Raw genomic sequence first — 27748 nt, forward strand, 5'->3', positions numbered from 1 at the left:
CTAGTTTCTGTGGCTCTCTTTTAGTGCAGTTAGATTTTGAGTTAATCATTAAGAATCATTCATCAGTGTACTTATGAGTATACTCTCCCTAAAACCCCTGTTAACATCTGAAGTATTTTTAACAAGAATATATAGTATTCAGAAGACAGAGAAAGGACAGGTACTGTTAATTGACAAATTTTTTATAGTAGCATTTCTTCTAGATGACTTGCCGTATGTGGAAGCTGGAACACTGTACCTGAATGCACAATCTTGAATGGCTTTGCTGGATGAACTTTGCAACTTTTTCCGGTTTTCTAGAACCAGAAACTTCAGTGTTTATCCTAGTGTATTGGTATCCTTGCTGGGCATTCGGTGATAGTGAAATAATCTATCCTGCCTATGCCTTGTGAAGATATATACTTTCTGTTACTGATAGTGGAAACTGTCTTCCTGTTACGTGCAGGTCATGTTTCTGATGTCCATCCTCAACGCATTATTATACATAAACCAAGGGTTTTGTCGTATGATCAATTTATTTTCTGTAGTGCTTCTGGATTACTCTCTGTAACCGGTTTCTTGCTTACATCAAATATTTCTGGTGAATCGAAGACTGAAATTTATAAATCCCAACTCTCTGAGATATGTTTTTGACCTTGATTCAGAATTTGGAAGATGAAAACGGATTTTAGTCCCAGGGCACTGTGGGTGCCCTGGGAATTAAAAGGATGTTTAAGATTATTTAAGACTTGATATTATTTAAGACTCTATGTAGAAGAATAGCAGTTCTGTCTGATTTCTGGTGGCTAAAAAAAGCACTAGACAAGTAAAAGAAATGCCTTTATTTAATCTTCTTGGTTTTTACTCTTCCATTGCATCTTTTCATCTTTGAGATCTATCTTTTTCTCTCACTTTGAACAGTTATATAACTGGAAGAAAACCCATTATAAACTTCCAATCTGTTTCAGAAAGGCTGCGATGAGGCTTTTTAATTTAAATAAAAGTCATGTTTTGCACACTTGGATGCTTGGCTGATGTGTTAATGGAGGACATGTCAAGTTTCAAAGAAACTGAAGATGCCATTTTGCACAAGCAAGCAACTTTTTAAAAAGTAGAGCAGTAGCAAGCACAAAATGGTCCATTCTCAAAAAGACAAACTTAGAATATCTAGCCTTGCTGATGCTTATTTTACTAGATGGTATAATAAAAGTGGAAGAGTTGTTGAGTGTTTGACAAATTCCTCAGTATATGTGGTAGGAATAGGATTTCCTTCTGTGTTAAGTACCTGTCTTGTTGTTTAGTTATGCAAAGGGGGATGAGTTCAGTTTTGCACATGAATGCTCCTTTGATCCAAATCCTCCTCTGATTTTTTTTCCTCATTATCCAGGGTATTGGTATAGAGTAAGATTAAGTTCCAAGCCACTGTACTCCCTCCTGTAAAGTAAAAAACATTCTCTTCTTTTTTCTTGTTTCCCATTTTATTTTATTTACTTGATTTGCTGCTTGTTGCTTGGTGTTCATCCCTCCTTATTTCATAGGAGGCATTAAATAGCCGCTTTGATATTTTAAGAAGATATGAAGGGACTCTAATAGGGATTTCTTTTCTATCTCAGTATGTTAAAATCAGTTTGGTGGCTGCATGTTATGGTGCTCTTCTTCCCTCCCCCGCTGCTGGAAACATGAGTGGATTAATCTAGCCCCAAATTGCTGTCCAGAAACCCTTTGCTCTTAAGTCAAAAAAGCCAGTGCAAGTCTGTGAATCATTTTATGAAAACACTGGATTGAGTTTCAGGCTTTGAGTCCCTGCTGATACATTAAATTCTTCATGGTATTGGCAGGGAAGAAGCAGGGGACCTTTCTTTAGCTGGATAAATAGGAGAAGCGTCAACTCCAGATGCCTTGAGAGAGAGACTCCAGACAAGCTTTTAGTACAATTACAGAAGGACAAAGTGGAAGAGACCTGTGGGACTCCTATGTGTATTGAATTTCGTTTAGCCTTTTGGTCACGCTAACAGAAAAAAACCCTATAGAAGTCTTTGAAGTATGTATGTTTGTAGTCTTTTGGGTATAAATATGGTGGTGTTTCTTTTTTTCTTTTTAATATGTATATAAGTGTATATGCATGCTGTAGTATTTTAGGAAATGGTATTGGCAGAGGGTAGTCAAGCTAAAAAAAATTAAGAAGTACCTCTCTTCCAGTGTCCATAGCACATGGAAGAAAAGTCAAGACTCTTCCTTGGGAGATTTCCCAAAATTTGAAGTAAGCAGACTCGCATGGGACTGACTGCCACGTGACTCGGCAGCATGGATGCTTGGCTTTGGTGCTGTCCTGGCATCAGCAGGGTTGGGTGTGCGGGAGGTAATTTTGTTTGTTTACCTGATCTTTCTCTGCAGACAGTTAATGACTTGTCTAAGCTTTCCTTACCCAGAGGGAGCCTTGGGTGATTCTTTACATGAAATAATTTTAAATGAAAGTATAAAACTCCAAATCATTTTTTACAGTTTGTTGATGGGTATAGTAATCATGTCTGTATAACCTGCTTACTTTTTATGTATAAATAAGGCTATTTGTTGTATTTTAATCCTTAGCCAAGCCATATTGCTTATCTTTTTAATGTTTCAGTGGCTTTAATTCAGATTTGATAGGAACATTTCTTCCAAAACATAATGCTGTCTGATCACATGCTCTGCATTATAAAACTTCCCTTTGTGATATTCTTCAAGTTACATAATGAAATTGAAAATATATAATTATCATATGCAGTGGGTCTTTGTGCCTTCTGACTTATGGAATTGGTTATCCTATGCATTTTAAATGTAAGTCCTCATTAAGTAATGTCAGATAGTAATTTTGCTGAGCAGAATACTCTTAGAACCCAACAGCGTCCTTTGCTGTAGAAGGCAGATTTTTTTTTCTTTATCTGTATAGTTTCTTTTTACATAAATTATAATCATTCTGTTATTTGAACTTGATTTCTTCTGCACCTTTTCTCCTTTTTCACTCTAGGAAGTCTCCCTGGTTCTCATTCATGTCCTTCATCTGCTTCATCTGGGGTCACGCAGTATTTCAGCACTGGCCACATATGGGACTACCCAGGTTTAACCTGGTTTCCACTGTTGCCAGTACCAGCATGGGGGGGGGAACCAAAATGGAATATAATGACTCTTCTTATTTTACAAATAAAGTGGTTTGGTGTATGGGGTTTTTATTTTATTTGTTTGTTTTTTTCTTATTGAGCTTTTTTTGTCATCCATGTTTCTAGTCCCAATGACTGTGGAGAAAAGTTTGAAAACACCTCTTATAATGTGTGGTAATTGCACATCTCTGGCATCCGCAGTTTTAAGAAAACACCAAGTATTGGGAAGTTCACAGTAACATTGTAGGAGTTGGCAGCAGTATCTGGTTTCTTTGACTGAGTCATCAGTTTGGTGTGACTGCACTCAAATTTTGGCCTTTCTTTGACGTGTCCTCATAGATGACTAATTGTTACTTTAAGCTCAGAATTAAGTAAAATAAAATAAAAACCCAAAAAGTGTCTTTCATCAGCCCTGAGCCCTCCCTGTGAATTTCTTCCTCAGTCATTGTAGACAATGTCACTCTTGCACTCATTATATGCAAAGGTCAAACGAAGGTCCAAGGTAATGTTGTAAGGCCATAAATAAAATAGTTAACCAGAGGTTCATTTAACCCAGTATCTGATAATAGCCAGTGGCCTGAAGTACAGAGCAAATTTACACTGATGCTTTCATAGTCTCCACTGCTTTGCATCTTAAGGATTTACTGGGTCAAAGGAGGCAGTTGTTGCATTTAATGGCTGTCAGTGGATCTTTCCTTCATTAACTTGTTTCTTGAGCATATGTGGAATTTAGCATCCACAGCAAACTGTGGCAGATTTCCTCAGCATAACTGCATCTTGCGTGGAAAAAGTGCTTTCTTGAACCTTACGTTCCCCAGTATGCTTTGATGCTGTCAGCACTTGCATTAGCAAATACAGTGAGGAGTTGTTCCCTGCTCTTCCTTTCTGTGCTTATCAGCATTTTATAGAGATCAAAAGAAAATACATCCTTATCAGTTAAATGTGTGATCTGTTCAAAAGATGCTGACTCTTATACTGTAGTATAGAGTCAGCCGGGAACGTTCTCTCACAACGGCAGAGCTCCATGATGAAACCATGTATTTTCTGTGTTGTAATTCTGCAGGATTTTGTCACTTCTGCATAATTTTTAAAAGTTACCTGACAGGCCATAAAATGGATTTTGGCTCTCTGGGTAAACTACTGAGAAGTGAAATGATGACCTTTAGGAAGAAAAGCTGGATTTTGCTTTGGCTTTTTGGTTATAGTGGATGACTTCTCAAGCATTTATTAATGATTTCCATCTGAGAGCATCTTATTTTTTTATCTTACTTAGAAAAGAAACAAAAACATTCAGCAAAAAAAGCTTCTTAGACTCATGGTGTTTTCCCCTTGCACTTTGGGATACTATTACACATGCTTGTGATTATCCACTCTGCAAACAATTGTCAGAAAAATTCATCTGTTTTCCAAGTCCCACAGAAGAACAGATGTGGAATTAAGTTTCAAACAATGTACTCTTAATCACTTACATGTGGACACGAAACGAACTGGAGCTCAGTGGGAACTGATTGGATGCTTTGTTAGTTGAGCGTGGAGTGGAGAATTTGCATTTTTCTTAGGCTTCATTCTCTGAACGGTCCTTTGAAAACAGTACTAATAAATGAACAAGAAAAGGGTCTGTTTCAGATATTTAACTCTTTCTAGAGAGCCAAAACCTCAGGGGACCACCTGAATGGAGCTGGGATATATTATGTGTATGAATATGAAAGAGAGATTGTCTATATACGTATAATTTTCTTCCTTTATTTGAGAGCTCTTTTGATGCTGTAAAGGATATTGGGATGTAAAGTAGCTACATATCATCTGTGCTTTCAAAAGCAATGATTTAAACCAGCCAGCTCTGCCTGTAGGAGATTTCAAGTCAATGTTCAATTGCTGGAATAGCATAAGAAAGCAATTATGTCAGAAAACTTACTCATGTTGTGTTCTAAACCTCAGCCTTCATTGGAAAAATCACTTAAAAAGATAGTCCATACAACTACTTCAGAAAGCTATTTTTGGGGGAGAAAAGGTTAGTACTTGGGCACTCTGGAACTTACAGCTTCAAACTTTATAGAATTATGATTTTGTATCAGTGCATTGGACAGTCACTGAGACTTAAGGAATTGTCGGATTCTTGTTCTTGGAATGAATTTCTTCATAATTGATAAGAAAGCTTATGGAAACAGGGCTATTGATAATTGCTCCCAGTGTGATTGCCCTCTCTCATGTATGTATACGTCTTGAAATAGTGCCTGCTAGTAGGAATCTGCATTTTCAGTTGCTGCAGAATTGAAACTATTGTTAAAATGTGGAGCTTATGCATCTAAGATTATTTTCAGTTATTTGATCCAGTGTAGCCTGGAAATAATTTGCCTTCCTGAACCTGCAAAAAAAAAAGGGGGGGGGGAGTGGGGGGAAGAACCTAACAAATTTGTTACTTCCTAAATTTTGACAAACTTGATTAAATGGACAAGATTATGTCTTGTTTCAGGGTTTTTACTGGTTCCTTAGAAGCTCTTAAACCCCCTTGGAAGTTTTAAAATTAGCCTTACTGTATTAGATTGAAGCATTAAGAGGGCTGTGAACTCAGCTGCAGATAGTTTTTCTCTGGAAAATAATAGAGTCACCCCCCAAACTTGAAGTGGGGTGTGAGGAGATTAGTAGTGATGCATTTTCCTGCCTTGTAAGGAGTAGGAATGGGAGTCCTCCATCTCACTGCTTTGTTGGCTGTTCCTTAACTTCTCACTTTGCACGTTCATCGTTATGTTTATTCTGGTAGGAAGCAAATGGCCCATGCCAATTAAAATGTTCATTGCTAATAAAATAGCAAAATATAATGTTTTGAGAGATGGAGAGAAGAGAAGGAACTTTCAGAAATGTTTGTTATGTTCCAGAGAGGTGTTGTCTCTTAGCTTGACTGCTGGGAGATCTGTGAAGGTTATAACAGAGTTTATGTATTCTTTAAAAAAATCTTTCATATGGATTTCCTGAGGCTGTTTGCTTGTGTTCTGTGAAGTGACCAGTTTCTTCCTTTCCTTTGTTTTTGGGGAGGTCTGCTTGACCTTAGTTTTTCATGTTTTGTTTCAAAATAACTTTCTTTCATGGATATGACTTTATTTATAAACTTTGCAAAGGAAAAAAAAAGAGATAATAACATTGAAAATAAACATCTTTATACCCCCATGTCTTGTTTTTTAGTCTTTGTCTAGAATGACATAAATGGCTGTTTCATGTTCTTTAAACATGACGTTGTGAATGTAGTCGATGTAGATATGTTGTGCATGGTCAAGACTTTTAATAAATGCAGTTGTCTGCTGCCTTTAATAATCAAAAGCATGGGATACAACCAGTAGTTCTGTATGGGGCTGGTAAAGCTCAGATAAGAAACTGCATTTTTGATGTGTAATACTTTGAGAGTATTTTAAATGGAATGTGTGTCTTGGTTTTAACAGTGGGGTTTGGGGTGGCTTTAAGCTATTAAATACATACTTTCTGAGAGGTGATTGGAAGGTATGCTAACGTACTCTAAAAAATGTACAGATCTTTGGATGAGAAGGGCCTTGTAAGGGAGTTTGTTCCCTTGTTATTGCAGGCAATCAGGTTGTATGCAATTCAACCACACCGTGTCATCAGCCTCTGACTTAAAACTAGGTAGGTTTCTTGCCTCTGCTTTTGTTGTTCAAAGGCTGTTGCAGAATCTTGCTCTTTTAGATGGTTTAGAATTAATCTCTTAACCTGCATCTTAAGTACATTCAGTCAATTCACAGTTATTTTGTTCCTGCTGCAATGTTGGCTTTTAATTTAAATATATCTTCTTTCTCCTTGCTAATTAGCGGCCTACAGTAACTGTAGGAAACAATTATACTTCATTTTTGTCACCATTTTGTTTGGCTAAAGAAGGCAAGACCTCATATCTTTTCTTAGCTCTCTTCCTTGATCAGTACAGTATTCCTTTCTGTGTTCCTAATCCAACTTGGATGTCTTCCCCTGCCCCTCGCTTAGAGATAAGAATTCTTTGTAGTGTTCAAAATAAGACCTCACTGGAGTCTTCAGCAACTGGTAATACTGTCCTCTGGGCTGACGATAACTTTTTTGATATATTCTAAGACTATATTGGTATTCATCACCCCCATACCTTGTTAGAGGTATCACCCGACAGGCTCAAGATCAGTTATGAGATGCTGCTGAAGGTCGTCCTCTTCTCAAAACGATACATGCGTATTAAATAACCATTCCGTAGGAATTCAAGCTACCAGTAAACTTTAAAACTCTGTGAATCTGGTAGAGAATGCCACCTGAACTGTAAGAAAGTTATATTTTTTTTCTAATTCATTGCTTTAATTTAGAAAATCATTGTTTAATGAGAAAGTACAGTGGTTTTTTTTAGAGTTATAAAATGAGTTAAGTGAACTGATTCATATCACCATCTCAGTTTCGCAACTGGAGACAGCAGGCAAGCAAGGAATCTTCCTTCACTCCTGCAGTTGTTGATAAAAGTTAAAGGAGAATACATCAAACAATTTAAAAAGCTTTTGTGTCAGACTTAAAAGTTTGGGTCAGGTAAACACCCTCTCGTGAGTTTCGGTAAAGAATTTCTGGTAATCTTACGATTACCATAAACTTTCTTGCACATTGAATACCTACCTTTGGGAATGTAAAGGTTAATCAGTGATAGAAGATAAGCAAGCAGGAAATCCAGCAATGCATATTCAAGGGAAACATGTCTGACTAAAATTTATATTCAGTTATTTGTTATATTCAGTTATATTTCAGAATCATACAGGTTGGAAGGGACCACTGAAGAGAATGGTCAGTTTTACTGTCAGAAAAAAAGTCAGGTGGCCTTCTTCCCACCCCGCCATTCCTATTTGAATTAAATCCTTCATGGATTATGCAAGCCCATTATTTGAGTCTGAAACTGGCCTACGACACTCCAGTTCAGCCTTGCAAGTACCTTTGTATAGGAAATGGTAAAGGTAGCAATCAGTATGTCTTTTTAAAGAATTAACTTACGATAATCTTGAAAGGGAAAAGAAAAGCAGAAACTGAGATCTCTTTTTGCCTTCTGAATCAGGAGACCTTTTCAGATATGGTTCTCTTCTTTGTGGGTACATCTACATGTAGAGACAATCTTTCACAATCTTCTTTTGGGTAGTAAAAAGAATAGTAGAAATCTAGGGAAAATAAAATGTTATCACTAGGAGCTCATAACTTGTCAAGAAGTTATATCTGTTTTATTGAGGAAATTTATTTTAAAGAATAATTTAAAGAATTTTTGGATGAATTTAAAGAACAATTAGAACTTCTTACAAAGTGTGTGCTGTGACAGTCTTCAAAGAGGATATTATCAGCTTCAGGAAAAGCTAAACCCAGATGTTTCATTTCTTGTATTACCAACATTTTCTGAAAAGAAGATCGTCTGTCTAGCAGTGTTTAAGCAAATTGGCTCCAGAGAAAGCTTAAAATGACAAAAATTAAAAAGGCAAAGGAAAGCTGCTTTGTGGTAAACAAAACCACAGTTAACATATTTCTTAGTTGCTGTTCAGTTCCCACCATGCCTGGGGCTAGCTGTTTCTTCCATCTGCAAACTGAGTGTAATTTTTAACTCTTACCAAGCAGCGGATAGCTCATTTCCCCTTCCTTGGGCTAACATCAAAGGAGTGCCTCTTCGTGAGCTTGTAAGCTCCCATTGGAAAAGCAGGCTGGATGGAGATGGCTCAGGACTTTCAGAGGTCTGTAGAAACTGCAGGATGTTCTCTAGAGCGGGAAAACTGGGCAGATAAGACTTGAGTAAGGATTTTCAATTCCATAACATGATTTTGCTGAAACACTCAAGAAAGGCATGTGGAATGTTGCTCAGGGTCTCATCTTTGTTTAATATTTCTTTATGTTGGGTTTGGGTTTTTGGTTATTGTTTTTTACAAGACTCAAAATCGGTTTTGAGACACGAGCTGGAGAAGAGCTGAAAATAAGTTGATGTGCTCTAAGCAGTATTTTTAGCTTTGAATTAAGGTCTTAAGTGCATGATAGAGCTATTGGTTGGATAATGTTCAGACTGACTATTTTTGGTACAACAACTTTGCTTTGAGGTCAAATTGAATGGCCTAAGCTCTAGATTTTGTCACTTAGTAAAATCATTACATGAATCACTGCAGTGTTTCATGATTAAAAAACAGCCTTTCACTGCTGGAAGGTCACAGGTAGTACCTGTGGGTGCTTTAATTTGATAAGCTAATTTTTATGTGTATTTTTTCATTGCATCTATGAAGATGAAAGTTGTGAGGAAGGCATGGAAATTAGTCCAATATAGAATATATGCTTAAGGTAAACAATGCTGTTTTCCTGACACCATAGAGGAGTTTGAAATTGTATTTTGAGGACTCTTAACAGCTTGTTTGTGTCTTAGTCAATCAGTCCCTAGTTCTGTGTTTGGTTGTTTTGTTAGATATCTTGTCTTAAATGTAAAGGAAGTTCAATGTTAAAACAAATGTACTTGTCTTTGGGGGTAAAGGGAGGGTTGCGCTTAAGGAAGTTTTTTATTTAGGTTGAAACCACAAAACAAACAGGTTCCTAATTCAATCATGGTGCGCGAGTACTGGAAAACGCAGGGACTATAAAGTCCCTAAAGGCACCAAAAGGGACTAAAGGCAATTTGGACATTTTAATGATTGTTTCATTGATTTGTAATAGTCACAGCTTGCGTCACTAGGATGGTACTGGGAATATAACTTTGGTTTGAGACGGAGGTGTTGGATTGAAAACAAAACAAACCACACAGCTGCTGGTTTAAAGAGTAGAGTGTGTGTGTGTGAGATAACATGTCTTTTTTTTTTCCAGACTATCGTGATGGGATAGCTCTGCAGCCTTCTGTAACAGGCTCAGGCTGTCTACCGATTAAATAAAACAGTGCGTTAATTGCTTACGCCTTAACAAAACTCCACAGTTACCATCTCCAGGCCTTCAGGAAAAGATAACTGAGCTGTCTCCCTTGGAGTTGTTCTGTTCCACTTCTGCCAGCAGACAGCTTATTTGTAAACTTAGCATTTGGCCGGCCACAGTGTGTGGTAATCTGGGGGCAATAATTCGGACGCTAATAATACTAATCAGAAGTTGTTATTTAGTAAGCCAGCTGACATTTAGGAAGTAGAATAGCCAGAGCTTGCCAAGTGGTTCTAGCTCATTGCTGAGGAGCATGTTACTGGGTAGAGCATTTAATTAGCAACCCAACATCAGGGCCCCTGGGGCACTAATGGGCCTCGGCCTCCCCTGGGTCCTGCCCGTGCTCCGGCTTTTGGGCCCAGGAGCCTGGGGCCATCAGTCCCTCTTGGAGCTGCGTTACCGGTCTGCCTGTTGCAGTCCCAGCTGCTGTGGGCTTGACCTGGAGCCTGCCTTTGCCTGATGACCACAGGGCTGTCCATGGGACCCGTTTCTCTCGCCATCCGCACGCAGGCGGCGGGTAGCTAAGCAGTGCTGTCCCTAGGCTGAAGCTGCTTTCTGAGTCACTTCTTGTCTGGTTGCTCTTGGTGGTGGCCAAGCTGCAGCCACCTAGAGCAGCTTTATGGCCAAAATGGAGCCAAGTAACATTTTTTTAGTGACTGTGGATGTTCTTGCTGGAGATACTGCTGCAAAACTGCTGGGTTTGGCTGCCTTGGGCTGGCAGAGGTGATGAGTTGTATGGAGCAAGACCAAAGTGCTGGCTGTGGTGTAGCTCACGGTGCTGCTGTGGGAGGGTGACTCGCCTTTTTGCTTTACTGTCCCTGTGACACAGAGATGTGATTCAAGAAGCATGTTGTAAAGTGAACTTGTTAAGTGCTTTTATGCCACCTGTAAAGTAAACAATTTATGTCCTTTTATCCTCATGGTTAACGGTAAAGTTAAGCGCTCCCACTGATTTTAGTGAACATGGGATTGGGCTCTTGCCTGATGTTCCGTATTACTAACTTCAAATAAAGTTTTATGCTTAGGTAAAATAAACCCTAGAAGACAAAACTCATTTTAGAGAATAACTTTACTAAAAATAAATTTGCATATCTTTTGCTTCAGTTAGTAATGACTGACTTGTTAAAGAAATGTAATTTGATTCACTTATCACTCAGGTGCTTATTGTATTGGGTAACAGGCTAAGAGGGATCTTTCATTCACAGTGCAGGTCTCAATGCTTCTGTATTTATTCTGTTTAGTTTTGTGGGAATTGCTAGGATTATAAAAATGTAATACTTGGTTTAAACATTTTAATGATGTGTAAAACTATGCTGTACTGCTTTCTTGGTTAAGGTTGTGCAGTGGGAAAACAGGCATTAAGAGCAGGGATCAGCAGTGTATTAGAAGTACATCTGGCTTTTATTGGGTGTAAACTTCAGGGCAGGTGCATTTGGGTGAAATATTTTTTGTAGTGTAAAAAAGTGAGAATTTTTTTGTTCTCATTGAAATAGCTTGCAAATTACATTGCTCTGTATGGTATGCTCTTTTGAATTTGCTTTAAATTACGTGCATATAGATATGTAGCATGATCTTCTAGATTGAACAAATCAGGTAGATAACGCAAAAAGCAAAATTGGAATTTTTTTCTTTTGTAGGTTTGTGTGAAACAATAATCAGCCTGAGAAGAAATGTTAAAAAATCTATTGTATATCTTGGTCCGTTAGTTTCCTATTGTGTTTAGCATTGTAATTCATTTAGAGGGGTTTTTTTAACCTGCTAGCAGCGTATCCCTAAAGAAAATACTTTCCCCTTCTTGTTTTGCTGTTATTTCTAAAGGTAGCCTTAATGACGCCTGTGAAGTAGTATGGGTTTTTTTATTTTATACTGTTCTGCATTGATAACAAAAGACAAAGAACCCATTGAATGCATTATTTCTATTCATAGGGACATAATTGGTCATACAAACCCTCCTGAATTAAGTAAATATTTCTTTGATTTGGATACTTGCTGTATTATAATACATGGAAGTATCGCACAGTAGTATATCTGAAGAAAAAGCTACTTGAAAATGATGTTTTAAGATACAGCAAATATATCTGTATTCTTTTTTTAATTTTCTTTTTGCTGGGGAGCCTAAGTATATCCAGTTCCTGTTGTGTACAAAGCCAGGGTATGTGACACGGCTGTGTTCTCTTAACGGTGTCCAGCCTATTTGCTTCTCCTGTTGACTGTAAATAAAAAAATTTAAATCAATGGCTCTACTTGGAATAGAGACTCTTTCTCCCTGAATTATACTAAAACACTTCTCCCTTGCAAATGAGAAAGGAGCTAAAAATGAAGAATGTAATTTTTTTTTCTTTTTTTTTTTTTGGGGGGGGGGTGATGCAGCCAAATTTACAGCTAGTTGAGTAGAAAGGAAGAAATGGATTTTATGTATTTTTGCCAACTGCTATAGAAATCCATCTGAGCTATTGCAAAATTCGTAAGAAAGAGCTCCTGAAAGAAAGAGTGAGAGCATACATGTGTTTTTCTCATTCTGATTTGTTTGGGAGGATTTGGGTTTCATTTTGGCCATCTGCAGCATAAGGAAAGTGCACACTGCCTGTGTGGTGATGAGGCAGTGGAAGGCATGTGGAGTTTCTTCTTGTTAGTTCGTCACAAATGTGGTGGCAAAAAAGAACCTTTCTTTTTAATATAACACTTGCTCTCCTTTTTTTTGGTATTTCTTGTGTGTGGGTGAGGAAGATCATTGCTATGCCTTTGTCAGGTGGATGGATCTATGAGAGAAGGCTCTTCTACAGCCTCCTCGCTGGGCTGCTCCTTGTCTTACTCTGCCCATACAGCTTCTCTTTCTTAGGGAGCTCAGACTCCAGGAAAGGAAGTTTTCCTTAAAAGCACCACTTAATTCTAATTGTCAGAGCAATGCATCGTTTTCACATACTTAAAATTGATCGTGCATTTTTGGTGCTTGAGTCTAAAAGGAAAAACCATTTGTCCTTTTTTGTTCATGAAATGTAGTCTCTGTCTCTGCTAACACTGCTATATTTTCATTGCTGTGTTAACTGCTTTTGAGACAGAAGATAAAAGTTGGAGTAATCACACCTACTTAGTCCAGTCCGTTGTTTTTTTCTGGAGGAATGTTCTATGTGCCAGGAATTCAGAGGCCATTTTAAGCCATGCTTGGCTTTCCAGTGGTCCCAGTACATTTTCCTCTGTCCTCGGCAGCATGCTTTTTTAGGAGTTGTGCACCAATTTTTCTGTTATTAAACCATCTTCACGAAGGCCAAATCGCCTCTCTTCATTAGAAGTTAGACTTCGTTAGAGTCTACTGACCTTACGATTTGCTTTGTTCTTTTATGTAAGGGAAGGTTCTTCATCTATCCTGTCCTGATGTATGTCTAAAAATGCAGAATGTGTTAGTAGTGTGGGAAGTCCTGTAGTTCAGCATCACTGAATCAACCTTACCTTACCTTTATCACCTTATTTTATTACTCTTTGGTACTGGGGATCCAAAACTGGATGTGGTATTCCAGATGTGTATTCCTGGAGTGCTGGCTAACAGTGAATAATCGCTTATTAGCGGGAGCTTAGCCTGTAGATGTACCCCAGGATATTCTTGGCCTTCCTTGCTGCCAGGGCTAACTACTGGCTCATGTTTAGCCCACTGTCTGCCCAGACCCCCAGCTCCATTTCAGAGAACTGTGCCCTGAGTAGTCAGTGCCCGGCCTGCTCAAGGAATTAGCCCATCCCAGGCACAGGTCTTCACGTTTGTCCTTGCTGAATTCCATGAAATACGTGTGTGGGATGGAGGAAGGGGTTTGGAAGTGCATTTCATAAGCTTGTGGGGTGAACGTGTACATTTTTATTCCAGTGGTTTAGGAACTTTTGGAGTTCTTCCTAAGTCATACCTGATTTTAAAATGTTACAAATCGGAATAGAATATACAAATAATTTTAAATGTGTTTTCAAATTGTGGCATACTTTATTAGTAAAACAGACAAAGAGAAAAAGATGCAATTTTGTGCATGCTTAGTGGTTTATGTGCTAATCCTTCACATGTGCTTATTTTTCTTAGCTCCTTAGTGGTTGCAGTGATGTCTAGAATGCTTCATTTCTAGCAAAGCAGAAGTGTCCTGGTAGTGAAATGTTACCCATGTGCATATAATCTCTTACAAGAGGAGTTGTACCATTCCAGCCACCAATGCTAATCATAAATACTGTTTTAATGTTTTTGGCTCTGTAGCTTTCTTACATTTTACATCAATTATTTCTCTAGGTATTGCCAGGTGTCTGAAGTGGTTGACCAAGGCCTGAGGACTTGGAACCGTGGTGAGTAAATTAAATTCAGATTATATTATCTGGTATTTTCACATGCTGTCTGACTCTGCTGTTTGAGGGATGGAAGATGTGCAGTGGGCTATGGCTTTTGACTATTTTCTTCTGAGCAACAAGTTCCTGTTCGGAGCATTCATCTGACTTTTTTAAACAAAGATTTTAAGAAGGTGAAGAGGAGGTAGTCTCAGTGACTGCTTTTGATAAGTGAAATCTCCTCCCCACCACCACTGTCACAGTTTAACCCCAGTCAGCAACTAAGTACCACACAGCTGCTTGCTCACCCTCCCTGCCCCGCGGTGGGATAGGGGAGAGGATCAGGGAAAAAAAAAAGTAAACCTGTGGGTTGAGGTAAAGACAGTTTAATAGGACAGCAGAGAAAGAAAATAATAATAATAATAATGATTATGATAAAAGAATGTACAAAACAAGTGATGCACAATGCAATTGCTCACCACCCGCTGACTGATGCCCATCCCATCTCCAAGCAGCGATCGCTGTCCCCTGGCCAGCTCCCCCAGTTTATATACTGAGCATGATGTCCTGTGGTATGGAATAGCCCTTTGGCCAGTTTGGGTCAGCTGTCCTGGCTGTGCCCCCTCCCAGCTTCTTGTATGCCTGGCAGAGCATGGGAAGCTGAAAAGTCCTTGACTAGTGTAAGCACTACTTAACACACTGATCTTTCAGCTGTTGCTATCAACATTATTCTCATACTAAAATCCAAAGCACAGCATTATACCAGCCTCTAGGAAGAAAATTAACTCTATGCCAGCCGAAACCAGGACAATCACCTTGACTTAGAAAATAAGTCAAGTTAAAGTATTAACTTATTTAAGTTATTTCAGGAACTTAAACTATTTCAAGCAGAATAGTTCAATCTATACTTGTTGAAGCACTAACACTAACACTGTGACCCATTGTATTAAATGAATGATGCCTGAATCCAGACTTCTCAGAATCACGCCAGTGTATACATTAAGCAATTATAAAATCAGATATCATTCTACAATACATGGAAACCTAAGGTAAGTTAATAAACTACTGCAAGCTGAATTTTTTCTTTCTTTAAAACTCCAAGCTTGTCTTTTGTTCATAACTCCACCTCTGCAAACTGTGGTGTCCTTTGTAAATATAGATCATTTTGTTGATCTCCTATGCCTTGCTCATTGCTGATTCTTTGCATCCTATGTGCCAATAATGTACCTGTTGTGACTAGAGAAGAACGCAGGAAGAGTCTAAGGAAGAACTTTAAAAATTTCAAATGCTTTTTAAAGTGAGTTTTGTTTAGTGATGCATTTATAAATATATTATTTGCATTTCCCTGGCTGTAGGTGTAGGCTGGCAAAGAGAGCCTTACAAATGCAGAGATGAACTCACCAACTGTTAATTGTACTTAATAATAATAGTAGTAGTAGTAGTAGTAGTAGTAGTAGTAGTAGTAGTAGTAATAATAGTAATAAAAATACTTTCAAAAAGCAACTGCGTTTTCTTGCCAAGAGATAGTTATTTGGAATAATGTAATATTTCTATTTCTCTGGTTTCCATAGCAGAGCCAGTTTATGTGAAATAGTTTGTATTTGTGGGATCTTGTTTGATCTCAGTGCTGTTGGTAGCAAATATAAGTTTTTAGCACCCATGCATTTGGTTGTATATGCTGTTGACTTCGGTGACCAAGAACCAAATGCAATACAGTGAGTGCCTTGTTTTTGTCTTCTTTTTCATTTTAATAACCTCTGAAAATTATGTTTGTATAGTTCTTAATTTCTAGAAATACCGTTTAGTTAAAACTTTGAAGGAATTTATCAGTTTAGAACATTTACCTTCATGTAGTTCTATATTTACTATCTCCTTTCTATTTCTGCTTTTATTTTACGAGGAAAAGCAAATAAGGGAATTTTAAGTGAATTTGTCAGTTAATTTTGGATAGTTCCTTTTTACCTACTGTTTTTCTACTCCCATGCCTCCATCCTCCACTTCCTGACAGTTCTCAGGACTAAACTGCTGTATTCATGGGGCCATCAGTGCACAAGTGGAATGAATTAATAGTTCTGTGCACTTTCTGTCCACCGTGTTCCTCCTTCTTGGTAAGAGTGAAACTTGGTCTTTCCTACTTCTGTAAGTGTTTGCCAGGGCATTCAAGAGTCCTCAAAAATAAGTGGTACGTTTTCTGTTGTTTATATTAGTTCATTTAATACTCTAGAACAAATGTTACAGGTCCTTGCACCCTTTGCGTGTGTTCAGTTATCTAGGATATTTTTGGTCATGGTGGATACCAGATAGACCCAAACAACATTCAAGTTCCCATAGGAAAATCCATGTTTTGCCCTTGCCCTTAAGTGTAGACTTAATAGGAGCCACGTTAAATTTCAGGATCGTGAAGAACTGTGCAAGAAGGAATTCAAACTACATGGAATGTCATCAGCCAGTCTTGTCCTTGCTGAGATACCTACATGTATATGGATTTATGTGGCTTAATTTACCTGTGTGCCAGTGTGACACGTGTTCATGCTCTGTGTAAGTTAAGTGTTCCACAACACACAAGTGCGCCACTATGTTGAAACAGATGTGTTAACCCAACAGGTACCACTCCAGTGCGTGTATTATGTGATCCCACAAAAAGCTGAAACTGTTCTAAAGTTTCTTTAGAAGTGTACAATGGACAATTCTGGTCTGTGCCTCTTCACATGTAGGATCTGATAATACCATATGCCTCGTGTTCAGAATCCACTTGTCCCAAACATTCTGAAAATAAAAACTATCCTTCTGTCAAGCTAAACTTACCTATTGTTTAAGGGAAATTTAAAGAAAATATACTCAGTGTTTTTAAAAGTAACTCTAAAACTTGCTTATGACTGCTGCTTGTTGGTGACTCAAGTGTGTTTAAAAGTAGTCTTATAAACAATAACTCATGTGAAGCAACTTCTAGTTTTTTGCTGACATTTAATTGCATGACTTCAAACTGAAATCATTTCCTTCTTTACAGAGTGCTGATACTTGTTATTTTATGATTAATATGGTGGCTATTCTGGTGGGATGCTCTGATACGAGGCTCTGATTCACCAGAGAATCAGAAGATAAACGTAAGGGCTATTGAAATACAGTTGAAATGCTATTTGTTTAGAAACTAAGGAGGTGTTTAAGAGTTTTGTTGAACAGGGAAAAAGCTGAAGCACCAGCTTTTGCTAAACTGGAACCTTGCTCATATTACAGGTTATAGTGAGATACCATACCAAGCTTTCACAGCAGTTGCGAGGGCTGACAACTGAACTGTGTTCTGCATGGTACTCTGTCTGACGTTGGTACATCATAGACAGTTTATATAGCTTTATCTAACAATGGCTATAGGTATTCATTCTTTCAAGTTTGATGCTCTTTAAGAAGCTGCTAGTTAAGAATTAAAGAGACTTCTTATTAATTTAAAATTGCTTCTTGGGTAGTGTTACAGATAATATGACCTATTTTATAGTAATGTGCCTCAGACCAGTTAAGAGAGGAGCCTTATAATGCTTAGCAACATAACAAAAACACTAGCATATGCATTAAGAATGTGAAGCTAACTTAAACAACGACTTGAGCAACTGTCAGCAGCAGTAGGTGGGAAGCCAGTGTAGGGGGTTAAGTGTAGTGGTGATGGTAAAACTGCACAGTTAAGATGATTAGCTCTGTGTAGATCTAATATGTTGAAAGAAAATTGAAATTATAACTTTGCCTTCATAATGAAATATGTAAATAATATAGTTTCTCTCCAGATGTGCTAATGAGCACGGCAAAGGCCTAGTTGTCTGAGTTTTCTTCATAGGCATTGCATAAGTTGTCTTGGGGAAACATTTGAAAATAGGTAAGCACTTAATTCCATAAAACTCTTCATTTCAGTTGCAATAAAATAATTAATAAAATTGTAACTGGAAGCAAGAAATAAACAACTGAGATAAAAACTTAAAGGAGAAAATTACCTTCTGATAAGCTTGTAATGAAATATTTGGTATTTTTCTTACTCTTTCCTCTTCTTTCTCTCCTGAAAGTTTCAATTTAATTGTAAGAGCATTCACATACTTCCTGACTTGTACATATGCTCCTTTTGTTGCAATACGAGTAGGTACAGGCTTATAATGCCTTTTCTAATAAACATGAAAGAGAGACTCTGAAATTGTATTAGGCAACAAAGCACCAGTTACTATATGTAAAACTAAAGTAATATTAATCAAGAATTGACTGCTTAGTGCCGGGATGCTAAGCTCCTTCCAGGACCCGCACATCACAGTTGATGGTGATCCACGCTCCAGTGAGACCTCTCAGCAAAGGTCAGATGCTGAGCTAGATGTTGGTGTTGGACATCTGTGGAAGGCAGCAGGCGTTAATGTGGTTGGGGAATGTTAGCCTGGGACTCGGATGGTTGATAGTGAGACTAGTCTCTGAAGATTTGGAGGTTTGATCCCCTCTTTTAATAGCTGAAGTTTCACTAGCCACTTGCCAGTACTTTTGCCACAGGTTGATACATAGGTGCAGTTCTTGGACCATGGATTTTTGGCATCCCAGCTACTCTGGAGCTTGCCAGGTGATATGACAAATATTCTTCTGTGTTACATGAAAATAAATGTTTTGACCAGCCAGTCTGGTTCCTCTTCAGGTAATAATACTTACCTAGCTTTCCTGCATAGGGTCCCGGTTGGCACTGGAGGATGAGGGTTGTGCTTCTGGCCTTGGGAACAACTCGAAGAAACCAAGGTAAAGGAAAGCAAGCAGAGTGTCTTTCTCAAGGTAGCGATAGCCCACAGAGAAAGGAAAGCTGTGGTTTGCTCAAGGTGTTCTAGCTGTCATCTTATCTGTGTGCTGAACTTTGTCTGCCTCATGGCAGTGCTTTGTTAACTTCAGGAACTATGTTTTAGGTTTCTGATTAAGCCCTGCCATATCTTAAACCCGAAACAGAAAAACTGGTAATAGTTTTGAGGTCCCTGTGCATGAATCCCACGTAGTTCACAGCAGAATACAGACGGGGACAGGGAGTTGATTTTTGGGTTTTATGTTTGGTTTGAGATATATGGTTTTGTTTCTATCAGTACAGTTCTGTTCTATGTACATAACAGCACAGAGACAGGGTGGGTTTTTTACCTCTGGAGGCCAAAAATAGAGCTGTAGGCAGTGTTGCTGGCTTTACTTGTTTTTGTTAACAGCCAGAGTAAATAGGAAGTTACATATTTGTACTGCCTTTCCTCTATGAGCAATCTCTTTTCTGTGTCTGCGCTTTGTCTTTATTTTTTTTCTTTTTCATATGATTTATCTTTGTTTACTCCTTCTTTGGAGAACTTTAAAGTGATTTTAAAGCACTAATCCAAAATTGCACCCCAGTTCCATTTAAGAGAAACGAAAATAGCAGTGGACATTTTTTCACTTTCTTTCCTTTTGTCTGTCACCAGAGGGGGAAGAGGACAAGTTACCAAGTCAGGAAAATACTGAGGTTTGGAGTTCTTTCCTTGGGAAGGCACTGGGAACTTTCAGATGCTATAAACCACATTGAACTGATAATTTTCTTATGGAGCAACAAATACAATGGCTAATTTAATTTTGTTATTTCTGGAACCTAGTGCAGTTCTTGACATGGAGATGCCATGCCGCAAGCAGTGAGTAAATAGCAATTGCAGCCACAGGAAGGAGCGTGGCGTAGCAGATAGAGCTGCCTGTCTTGACTTGCATTCAATTTCCACCTCTGTTATTAACCTGCTAAATGGTATTAGGAAAGTTAATTCATTTCTTACTCCTTTTGTCTGTTTAGATTGCAAGGCCTTTTGTCCAGACATTTCGCCTTAGTTCATCTCACTGTGCTGTGGTGCCTGTGGAGTACTTCAGCTGCTATAGTATTACTATTTTTACTTGCAGAGTTTCTCTCATGCTGTGATATTAACTCTCAGGGACTCACTGTGTGACGTGGAATCCTGAAGACACTTGAATATTCATTCTGCAAGAAGAAAGCTAGTAATACTATTCAGAGCATGGTTTAATGTTGCATCTGGTTTTGTGCAACTGCAGGCTGATGCCAAAAGGGGCAGTACTGCTTCACTGCTCTTCCGCTCTCTCGCCTCAGCCCCCAGCCCCAAGGTGAGTTCAAGGTAAGCTGCTGATTCAATACAAAAACCTAACTACCTGGGAAGGAAGACTACATCAGATAACTGTGCTGGCCTGGCTTGTCCTGTGGCTGAGAAATTACTAGATGTAACACATGAGACAAAGAGGGAATAAGCAGCTGGAAGTAGGTGGGGAGAGCAGTACTGCTTCTTTCAGCAACAGGTAATAAATATACCAGATGAGACATAGCATGAAAACCTAGGCTTATTAAGAGCTGCATTTTACAACCAGATTTTGAACGCAGCAGAAGAATGGCTTGCAATGGATGTGACAGCCCAGCTTCAATTCTGCTGATGTGGTTGCTGCTGTTACATATTCTTCACTGGAAATATTTTTTTCTAATATAGCTTTATAATTGGTTTTTCTGAAGTAGCAATCATCTTTGTGATCCACCTTATAATTTCAAGGCATATTTGTGATGCCTAAATATAACTTTGATTTTATTTAATTTTAATTTAAATTGAAGTCCACTTAATCTTGCAAATTGAGCTGACAGAAGTTGCTCTTGATATGATATATTCTACAGACCTTGTATTCATAATTTCCCCTTTAAACTCTGTCAAGAAACTTGGTTCTTCTTTGAAAATTACTTCTGTAATTGGAATTGACTCTTGGAAGGGCATTTTTCACCCACTGCCTTTTCTCTTAAAAATGTATACACCAGATTAAATTGGTTTCTTTGATCTTACTTTCTTTGTGAGCCTCATGTAGTAAAATCTTGTGTTGAAGGACCTCTCTTTTCTTCCCCACTCACTCTAAGTATCCATGAAATAAAGAGACCCTTCCAACCCCCCCAGTGTGGGATGGAGGAAGAGAGAAGTGAAATTCTAAAATGATTTTGGGAAAAGTAGAGTGACTAACTGTAGTCGAGGAGCTTTTACACACAGTTACACACACTTGCGAGGATGTGAATATTTCCTGTCGATCGCATTCACGGGTGAGGTTGCTGAGTAAATTCAGCTAAGCAAGGGGAACAGTTCAGCAGCTCAAAAAGCAAGCATGCCTCTGAGACCACTGCAGCCCAACAGGGACCCTGGCTCTGAAGCTGTCTGTATGACTGACCTAGCCAATGATGTTGCTGAAATTTCACATCTGTTATTTCTTACTGCCCACTTTTCTGGCAACAGCCAATCTTCATTTTTTCCATTATAGGCAGCTGCTGGAACTAAAAAGAGCTTGAGCTCATTTTCAGATGTGCTAAACAGACTATGTTTTACCTTTCTTTTTTCCCCCCGTCTTTCTACCACATACTACAGCACACTGACTTATTTCAAAAGTGCAGCATCTGTGAGTTGCACACTCTAGATGTGTCTGAAGATAAGCAGATGTGTTAGCCTGTGCATGCAAGTAATTTATTAGAAACAGGGCCATCATAAAGTCTGGGAAAAGAGACATTGTTAAAAAGAAGCTATCAGTGAAAGAAGAAATCTATATAGATTGAGAAGGACTGATTGTCAGGAATCACCAATATTATCGTTGAAACCTGCTTTCTACCCTGGCTGTGATAAGGGTTACCTTATGCAGAAAGTAGAGCAGTGCACAGAGCTCAGTGATGGAGCCAAGTACTTTATGTCCAAGTAGAACTGAACTGCTTGAAAGAAATAGTTCCCTTCTCATTTCTTTAGGCTGACTTACCCTTTTTCTCTATGTCCCACAGAGGAATTATTCTCTTCCATCCTTCTGGCTCTCTCTAGCTTAAGCTATTGGAGCTGTTAGATTACTTTCCAAAGCTATTAAAAGGAGGGAGGTGTTAGCACCTCTAAGCAAGCTTGCAAGTAACCTGTTGATGGCTGTTCAAACTCGTGTGTCTAAATACATTGTGGAATTGAAGCATAAGAAAACAATATGTATTTTATTTCCCAATAATTTATGCAGGCAGACGATGGAAAAAGCACTCAATGAGAGTTATGAACTGAGAACTGCACTGCCTGGTGAGCAAATGTTACTAGCTGAATATTTTATGAATACCAGGGAACCACCAAAATCCCCACTTCACTGATTTTTAAAACAGCAGGAGCTCAATTGAGATGTGACTTAATCAAGGACATTCACTGATACAGGTAGTCAGGAATCCCTGACACTTGAGTCCTGTGGTCTGATCATGCCGATCATCAAGCAGTTCTGCATAGGGGCAGTGCTTCCCTCAGCCCAGTAATCGCAGCTCCCTGGAAGGTAATGCGGAAGGACTTACGACATCAGTGAGAGAATATTATTGACTTTCATTTCAATGGAATAAATGGGAGGAATGGATGGGAGGAGGTGAGGTAACGTATCTGACTCAAAGGTGAATGTCGTCTTGTGCTATGCATACCTTCTAAAATGCTTCAAGATGCCCATAAGAAATGTCTTTAAGATTAGCATCTTATTGTTCTGAAATACTAGAATGGTATTCTGGTGAAGTATAATTAATATTCCTGATAAAGTCAGATATTGCTGTAATTGAAAAAAATTGCTATACCAAATGTAGGCTGATGATTTTCTTTCATTTTGCACTTTTTATATCACTTTTCATCTTTTTTTTTTCCCCTAAAGCAAAATAGTTTTGTCAAGTTGGTAGAAGGTTACAATTGTCCTTTACTGGATCATTTTTAAATCCACCGCTTAGACAAATAATACAGGAAGATAAATATTTTCATAAAGATGCTTTTGGGGGTAAAATTTAATGCACTAGGAAATCAGAAAGTTTATAGTGCCTAAAGATCTGTAGATTTTATTAAATGAGGACAAAATCCTTCCCTGCAGATAATTTTTTTTTTCATATATTGGAAAAGTTGAGGCTGAGAAAAACAAAATGAAATTCTATACTAGGGATGTTCAAAACATCCCTTGAAATCCAACTAGTTTTCCAGATTGTGTTGAGCATATTTCTCTCTGGAAATTGGATACTGTTCATATCCCTTCCTGAAACTGTCAAATCAGTTAGGAGTATGATAATAATGTACTCTTGGATGCAGGTATGTCAAGACAACATTATATTTAATGCAATTAAAGCATTTTCTAGGTCTGCCTCCCTGGCATTCTCACCAGTCCATCCTCTGATGGCTGGTTATCAAGCTGGTTTTCTTTGTTACTGAATTCTTTTTGATGACTGTTTTCCTGGCAGCTGGAGGGACTCCACCTCAGAGCATGCTAGCATACTAATGTTTGTGAAATATAGAGGGGCTGCTGCTTAGTCTACACATGCAATATTTAAGTGAATCAAAAGAGAATTGACCAAATGCCATGACTCGTGCTTGGAAAGTCCTTATCTCATTTATTTTTACTTCTTTTAATCACCACTCTGTGTGTACAGTTCCCTCTTATTAAAGGAAGTCAGTGAACAGTAATAGCACACTTTAATTTGTGCTACATTTCAGCAAATGATTTCAAAAATTTGTCACTTCTGTTTTAGGATAGTACTCATCTAACAACAATGAGATCGGAATTAGGGTTAGCAGTGCAAAATCATAATTTTTAACATGTTTTGTGACAGTCTGAAAGATTGCTGTGTTGTTCTAGGTCTGAATGTAGCTTGTTTGCATTCATGTCTGTCCTATATTCTGACACTTCCAGCAGTCTGCGTTCGCTGCTGTGCCTGTAGCAGCTCACCTGTCACTCTTATTAATGAACCACTGCAGATAGATATATTGTGCTGGTGGGGAAGAAGGTGTTCCTGGTGAATCAAGATCTTTCTGTGTTCCATCTTGGCTGTGCTATGGAAAAGTTCACTCTAGGCAGAGCAGAAATGAAAGTGAGGTAAATAAGTAAATTAAAACTCAGAGGAAATAGAGTAACTTCTTAAAGCACTGAAAGTACTAGAGATGATCAGCCTTATTAACCTGAAAAGATGTGAAATGACATTTCATGAGATAATGGTCTAGCAAGGCTGTAACTTAAAAGCTATTTCTGATCCCAAAGATAGGAATAGATCCTTAGTGCTGTTTTCAAATGTGCCTGGAGTCACAGCTCAGAATTTCGTACCTACAGAAAGCCTGTTGGGAGTCTCAGGTGTTTCCAGGTATTTGAGTAGCCTTAAAAGAAACCTGGTTACATTGGCACACTTTCAATAATTTTACCTGTTGGAGCATCAAATAGCTGTACATACCATGAGCAACCTTCTAATGCTGACTGAGTTTGATTCAGAATGATTAGAAAGTGTAATTAAGACATGTTTGAAGTGTTTTGCAGTGATCAGAGAAAAGGAATTATTTAACTGATGAATTCTTGGACACCATTATGGAATGTAGTACTAGGTGTCTGTAATTTTGATGGTCTAAGGAAACATCCAGAAAGAAAGAAAAAAAAAAAAGGATTTCAGATACATAGGCCTTCTTCAGTGATACTCTGGAAAAGGGAGAAGTTTCTGCATTCACTTATGAGTACCAAAGTCTCAATTTATCTGTTAGAAACATTTCTGTTTTAAAAGTTGACTTTGTGGAATTTCACAAAGGTTGATGGAAATTAGAGGAGCAGATTAAGAAAGGGATGAATAGCAAACAAGACAGTTAAAAAAAATAAAAGCCAGTGGCTAGAGAATTCTTAAAGAAACAAAGGTTGAAAGCTATTAATTCCCTGGATCCCATAAGGTAAATAACACTTGTTGTTCCTGCCACACCCTAAGATAGGAGCTAATAAACTCTCAGGTGTCCAAAGGTGAGGCATGTAATCTGTTAGAGTATTGCAAGAGCTTCTGAGAACTTCCAAGGGTCATGGTGGTGTCACCTCAGTACAGTGTTGTGCCCAGCTGCTTAGGTAGCATAATACTGGAGTAGAAAGCATGGAAGAGAGCACAGAGCAAAAATACTTTGAAAAGTGTTTCATTAAGTTATTTTAAAACTAGGCTGTAGAAAGGATGAGAAATTAGCTGTATGAGACATTAACCTGGTGCACTGGAAGAAACTGCAGGGCTCGCTTGCTCAGGCTGTGAGATGTTCAGGCTTAGACATCTACAAAACTTATGATGAAGTGTTAGTTCCTCTCCTTATGCTGGATGCTGATGATACAGAAGCTATTACAGCTCCTGCTCTGCAAACCCTTATGCAGATTGCTTAGATGTATGAGAATTCCTTCTGAAGGTATCTCCTGTGAGTACACAGAGAGAGGCATCCATAAGTGTCTGTGGAAATGGGAGCAGGACCAATACTGAGCTGGGTATCGCTTTGTTCCATTTTCACTTTTTCTTTTGGGGAAAAAAATGTTACTTCTAATTTAAAATCACTGAAGTGTTTTGCATAAGTAAAGAGCTGAGTTTGCTCAGCTGTTGCAATACTTCCTTTTTGTAAAAATATTTTGAATCTAAACAGGGACTTTGATTCCAGCTGTTTTCCTTCTTAATACAGGCCAAATAAAAATTGCCAACTTCGTAATGTATCATACAAAAATTCTATTTTCACTTTGAATGAGTGATTCACTCCAGATTTGCTATGATTGTAGTCATACCTTCCTCTAGGATTGTTAAATTTACTGACTGGAGAAATTCTGAAGCCTTTACCCTCTCCTTATGATTGCTGTTGTGACAGAGCAGCTGATAAGCGCTTTGAGCTCAGCCCAGTTGCTGAGGCCATCAGCTTCATTTAGGGCTTGTTCTCACAGTTTAATAACTAGATTTTGGTGAGAGCCATTGAGTCAGATGCAGTCCATTTGTTCTGCTAACAGCCCAGCTGTGGACATGTAAAATCCCCTTTCCCTGTTGCTCCTTGCAACAACAGGTTTAATTGTTACAGGCTCATAGGAACCAATTAGATTAACAGATGTTAAAGGGAGCCAGTTTCAGGTCTTGGTGGGAAGCAGTAATTTGAGAAAACTTGTGTAAGGGCTTGCTGACACCTAGGTGATGAGTGTCTGGCTTTGAGGATGTGGGTGTCATGAAAATTGCATCACTTTTCTTCCCTGTTTGCTGAGGCCAGATGGGGTTGTTTGTAAGAATAGCAGCCAGAGCACAATCTTACTTATTTTAGCAAATAACAGCATAGTCTAGAAGATCATCCTTGGTTTTGTGTTTCCGTTACTGCATTCATCTCCATGGAACCCTTAAATTCGTGCTTGCTTGAATCTGTCTTGTGGAGAGTGTTTACTTTGAGGTCTTTTTGGTTTTCCTTATTAAATGACAAGTTAGTTAAAATGTGGAACATCATCAAAATTTGATGTGGCAGAGATCTGGCAGAGATCTGTTAGTTCATCTACTTAATCCATTGCTGAAGCAGAATTGCTTCCTGCTGGGTGCAACCTGAGAGCAAGTTTTAATACTTTCAGTGTTGGAAATGAGGACAGGAGAAGCTTTTTTTCTTTTCTTGTTCCTCTACTGACTTAAACTGTTTTGCTCATTGATGGAATAGCAGTATATGCTTCAGGCAGTGGTTAGTATTTACAGAGGTTTATGTGAACATTGAAAGGCAATTTTTTTGTGGCAGTTGCTTTTCCAAAACTTGGTAACAGTTTTGAGGATATTCAGAGGAGCTGAATTGTAAAATGTGTAAGTATGTTTGTATTGCAAGCACTTGAATACTTTCCCTCTCCCCTTCTGATTTAGATAATGTTGATTCTTACATGACCACTTGCATCTTGAATAGCATTTGAATGGTCTTGAAATCATACAACAGAATAACAGTTTTTAACAACAGAGGCCTGGCCAATGCTGTTTTCTTACCAATACTACTCATTAAATTTATTTGGTTGATTAAAAAAAAAAGTCAGAACATTTAGCTGCTTCTATGTTCTTGCAGTTTTTTGACTTGTTCCAGCTTATTTGTGGGTAGAATGTCATACCATTGCTATTGTAAGCTGTCCAATAAATAAATACTTGTTTGAAAGGAAAACAAAAGGGAGTTCTCTCATTAGTGAAAGTACACAACAAAGATGACATGTTGGAATTAATGTATGTGGATCTTAGTGCACTGTCACTAAGAAATTATCATTAACAGATGAAAAGCACTTTTGTAACAATCTCTTGCTTTTTGTGCAACAGAATCTGACACCCGGTAGTCTGGCATGTGACCAAGGGTGTCACCTGCATGCTTCATGTCTGGATGCATATATGTAAAAAAGCAGATGCCTTTCCCCCTCACCACAGTAACAAAATTGTAAAACTTAATTATAGGCACCACTGCTGAGGTTCCTAAATGTATGACTCAAGGAAAACACCAGATATGACTCATGATAAAATCACAAGAGCTGGAAATCATCTGAGCTCCCTTAGTTTCGATTGGTATCGGCTATAGTTGCACATTTCTTTACAGGATCATGCTTGTAGATTCACCTAGCCGCATATTTTTGTGGTGTTATCCGTGCTAATAAAAATG

General features: G+C 38.3%; 1 protein-coding gene across 6 annotated transcripts in view; it reads left to right on the forward strand.

Annotated features, from left to right (window-relative positions):
• Window positions 1-27748, forward strand: part of LHFPL2 (LHFPL tetraspan subfamily member 2) — a 124106-nt gene that overhangs the window by 48031 nt on the left and 48327 nt on the right. The window contains exons 2-5 of one of the 6 annotated variants that reach the window (XM_075526424.1): window positions 14296-14348; window positions 17335-17431; window positions 19010-19076; window positions 20226-20455. The gene's annotated coding sequence lies outside the window, so the exon portion shown is untranslated. The remainder of the gene's footprint in view (window positions 1-14295; window positions 14349-17334; window positions 17432-19009; window positions 19077-20225; window positions 20456-27748) is intronic. The other 5 variants (XM_075526425.1, XM_075526429.1, XM_075526426.1 and 2 more) reach the window with 5 other exon arrangements.

Source organism: Mycteria americana, chromosome Z (genome assembly GCF_035582795.1).
Source record: "Mycteria americana isolate JAX WOST 10 ecotype Jacksonville Zoo and Gardens chromosome Z, USCA_MyAme_1.0, whole genome shotgun sequence".
Classification (NCBI taxonomy): Eukaryota; Metazoa; Chordata; class Aves; order Ciconiiformes; family Ciconiidae; genus Mycteria; species Mycteria americana.